We start from the raw sequence: 4858 nt of genomic DNA on the forward strand, positions 1-4858 counted from the left end.
AACATCCTTCATTTGACAAACATTGTAAGCACGAAATAATTATTTATATATATATATTTCTTTAATAAACCCAACGTATAACTTTTAATCTTGTTTTTTTTTACAAAATAGTATACTTGTTTTATTACAGAGGACTCTGTAAATGGACCTTGCACCAAATTCACAAAATGAAACTTCCTAAAAGTAAAATTATATCACAAAACACTTTACTTCACACTTTATAAAAATTACATGAAAAATAAATGAGGGTTCAAGCAGGATAGATGCTTGTAGGTCATATAGCTCGAACATTGATTGGTCACTCCCCGGTGAATTAAGTTAGATGCCTGTAATTTAACGTTATTTGACAAGTTTACCCTAATCGTCCCCCTCAAATAAAATCCTGTATCCGCCCCTTACTGGCATGTAGTCTTGTGACCTGTTTGAAAACTTTTAGTTTTGGAGCTTTGTCCACCTACTTTCTCGATCCATCCGACAGTGTGATGTTTTTCAGACATCTTTCTGGATTCAAGAAATTAGCAGAAATGTAAACCGTTTTTTACCCTATTTCGGATAAAAAAATTTAAAACGCGCGGTCTGAAAAACAAAAGTGTATTTTCTGGCCGCAATTCACTGGTAATTTAAAATATCCCCCGATACAGCATTAAGAAGAGAATTTTTTTATACAGGATATTTAAATGCACTTTAACTGAAACATATAAAAAAATTGAATATTTCCACAAATTTAAAAACATTATTTGTTTGTCTTTTTTTCCAGATAACACAGAAAATACCGCAGAGGAAAAATTAAGTATACGTTTGATGCTATGCTGGGAATGAAATATGTTTTTATATGCATACGCATGTTTATGTACTCACATGCATACCAATTGTAAAAAAAATATGGATAACATAAATTTGAATAAATCAAAATGTAAAAAAAATTGGATTGTCAAATTTCGTATTTATGTTTATACTTAGTAAGTATGTATATCCTCAGATCAGACTAGAAGGGGCACCTGTCAAAATCTTAAAACTATGTATGTATAGTCAAAACAGCAGCCACTCTTGAAGCCACCAGAAGTTTGCTAATCATATTCCACATAATACGAGAATAAAGGTAACAGTAGTCATTTTTCAACAGCACTGAACAAGTACGAGTAAGTAAGTATGTAGCGAGAACGGTGGAAATTCTTTAAAAAAAAATCTGAATAGAAGGCGCCTTTCTATATGTTAGATTCGGAAACACTTTTTTGGTAACTCATCATCAGTATATATTAGGGCTGTAAACCGTTCCAAAAATCGATGCAGTTCGGTTCAGTCATTCCAACCACTTAGAGAAAACTTGTTTTGAATATTCCTGTAGCGCATTACGGTTCGCTTCAAATGGTTACATTTTTATACTAGTGATACAGATATCACAAAACTATGACAAATACTGGACATACATACTTATGTATGTATTTATATTAATGAAAGTCTGTGTTATATATTGAGAAAATTTCAAATAAGTATATTTACAAACCTTTGATTTTTTAATTACAAAACTCAATATTTCAAGGAACTTTTGATAATAAAGTGATATGTATCTATACTTGAAGAAGTCAAGTGCGAAGGCACTATTGTTTAACCTTTAAATGTTTACGAAACAAAAAATCTTACAGTAATTAACACCCCTGGTGCGCGGACAGGCGTTTCATCCGATATATCCATTCGAAGCCCACCAAATATGACATAAAGGTTAGATGGGCTTGCAATGCATGCATTTCCTCCATACTTTACTTACTACCCTGCAATAAATCACACTGGTTCAGAACTTGCGCTGAGCTAGCCTGAAAAGGGACGGTACTGGTTCTTAATCTATCTAAAATCAATGCTTTCAACTGTCTTTTTTAAAATGGCGATGTCCTACGAAGTGACAATTGTCGCCCTCTCCAGAACTTTCGAACTTGTTCTGAGCTGACTCAGGTTAGATGGTTCCGAGACAGTTCATATAACAACAGTTCCTAGATAGTTCAAAAAGGATCACCTCCGAGCTGGAAAAAATGTAGTTAGTTTTGAGCTGGTTCTAGGAAGTATAGCAAAGAGCTTTTTCTTTAAATAAGCACGCATACAATTTTGTAAATAAAAAATACTTCATTTTATGTTTAAATAGCTATTTGTTTTGCACTAATTTACTTTTTGAGGCAAATTGTGCTTTAAAATTAGGAACATAAAGTGTCAGTTATTCCTTCATTTTCTAAAACCGTTATTCTTAAAAATAATTTATATTTGTTAGGTATAACGTGTATTTCCGTGTTACTCATAGTTAATCGCGCTGATTTTTTATAACCCTTTTTCCACGCGCTCTTGAAGTATTCTCCTATTTAAATATTTTCGTGCAAGATGCAACATTACACTTTACTACACTAAGATTTGATGGAATTTGAGTTCAAATGGTTTACGGAATATAGGATATATTACTTAAATAAAACCTTAACGAAAAATTTTTTAAATGAAAATGAATAAATGAAAACATTGGACATTAAAAAAAAATATCAAAGAAAATCATATCAGTCATTTCAAAGGGAGTTTTTTTACCACTTTCGATTATTTTTTTAAATCTGATTAAAAGGTAAAAATTTAGATGAAAACCCGTTAAATTTAACTTTGTTTTGTATAAAGTTTTAAAACACGGTTTATATAATTTTGTTTTAAGCATGATTATTTTCTTTATAAAATAATAACAAACAAATTTTAACTCTCAATATATTGTGAATATTTAAAATGGTGTACGCAGACTTTTGCTGTTAAGTTTAGTTAAACTAAATTTTATGGTTATATTTAACATTCAATTTTATACGTACGTACTATATATGTATGTATAAAAATGACAATAATGTTACCAATAACGACTTTTTCGGAAATATGGTAGCAGTTGCCCCATAAACTATGTAGAGAATTACATATTAAATAAACGAAAACAGTTTTTTATTAGTTTTAGGTTACAAGAAAATCGAAAAAATATAGTATAGTACATTTTTGCATCTTTTGTCAGCTTTCATATGAGCAGGATGAGTAAACTAGCAACATATGAGTTTCAACCGTCCAGCTCTGCATCCCTTTTGTAGTAGTTCAGAGACAGTTCTGAAATTTGTAGGGCGGAACTAGCGCTTTGCCAGACTGTCTCTAAATTTTGCTGCAGGGTAGTTACAATTTCTTTTGAAAGTTTTCCATTGGCAAGAAGCCGACTAAGAATTCTTTAGAGTTAGAACTGTAAACAAATCTAAACCTTATATTACACCCGAGAGGGGTAACCAGCTCAAGAGAAATATAGGCTGACTTCCAAAACGTATCAAACTGTTTGTATATGCAGAGTTGCGAAACATTGCAACCATATACATTGCATATTTTAAATACTCAATATAGCAATGAACATTTTTTCTGAATTTTCCATTTTTAAAACACCAATGGTAACCAATAACAAACGAAGCATCATCTTTGTTTCTGATGCGCTGATTGCGTTTCGATAAATTTTCGGATGCGTTTTGGTAAAGTATACATCGTCAACATTTTGTAGTTCGGCGTTATGGAACATTATACTTTGTACGTATGCAAAACAATTGACGTTTGGAAGTCAGCTATATTCATCGTAGTTTGCTTGCTCCAGCGATAATATTCAGCGTTAGGATTTTAAGGCACTGAAAACTTGAAAAAAGGCAAAATGAGCTTTGAGAAGAAGCAAGACAAAGGCAAAAAAGGCATTTATTTTTTAATTTTGTTATAAACATACCCTTAAGTTCCATTGGCATGTATGATTCAATATATAAAAAAATACATACAGTGGTCAAAAAATTATAGGCGAATTACTTTTTGCCAAGTTTTAAAATATTATTTTGGTTGTTACTTAATCTTGGTAACTTTTCTTATACCCGAGCGCACTTGTCCACAAGGGTATTATAACTTTGTTCACATAACGGTTGTTTGTAACAGGCAAAACGAATCGAGATAGACATAGACAAATGTATACATAAATGATCAGAATGAAAAGAGAAATCGATTAAGCGGTGGCTGTATGTCCGTCCGTCCGTCTGTCCGACCGGCTGTGCACACGATAATTCAAGTAAAAATTTAGATATATTCACGAAACTTCGTACGTGCACTTCTTTCGGGCGTAGGTCGGATGGTATTGAAAATGGGCAAAACCGGACAATAACCACGCCTACCTCCAATATAACGGTAATTTTCAGAAATACGAAAACTACGATATTTTAGTAACTACTGAAGAGTATTCACCCAAAATTGATATTTCCAATAATTTTTAGACAAAAAATAAGAATATTATAAATTTTTGGAAAATGGGCGAAAATGGTTACTTACACTAATGGTTACATGTGTATATCTTGGTAACCGCTGCACTAATTACTTCCAAACTGGGCACAGTTATTGGTCTTGGTACAGCATACCAAATGGCTACGCCCACATCCCATATATCGGTAATTTAGAGGAATACGAAATCTTCGACAAATGAGTAAATATTAAAGCAAATTTATTGAAAATTGATGCTTGAAACAATTCTTTACCAAGAAATACGTTTATTATAAAATTTTGGAAAACTGGCGTGGCACCGCCTACTTATGATCACATATCTCGTTAACCGTTCCACCAATTTGTACCAAACTCGGTATGGTTATTGTGCTTGCAACGTAAAAGCAAAACGTTGAAAATTGTTAAAATCAGACTAAAACTACGGCCGGTTTTTTAATATATCGGTAAATTCCAGAAATGCTTGAAACTTCAATATTTTGAAATTTAAGGACGCTAATTTACTCAAAATTGATACACCCCGGCTTACCATGTAGCGGTAGCTTTCGGAAAGGTGAAAATCATACATTTAATA

This window comes from Rhagoletis zephyria, unplaced genomic scaffold (assembly GCF_001687245.7).
Source record: "Rhagoletis zephyria isolate East Lansing unplaced genomic scaffold, Rhagoletis_zephyria_1.1 Rzeph_scaffold_06004, whole genome shotgun sequence".
Taxonomy (NCBI): domain Eukaryota; kingdom Metazoa; phylum Arthropoda; class Insecta; order Diptera; family Tephritidae; genus Rhagoletis; species Rhagoletis zephyria.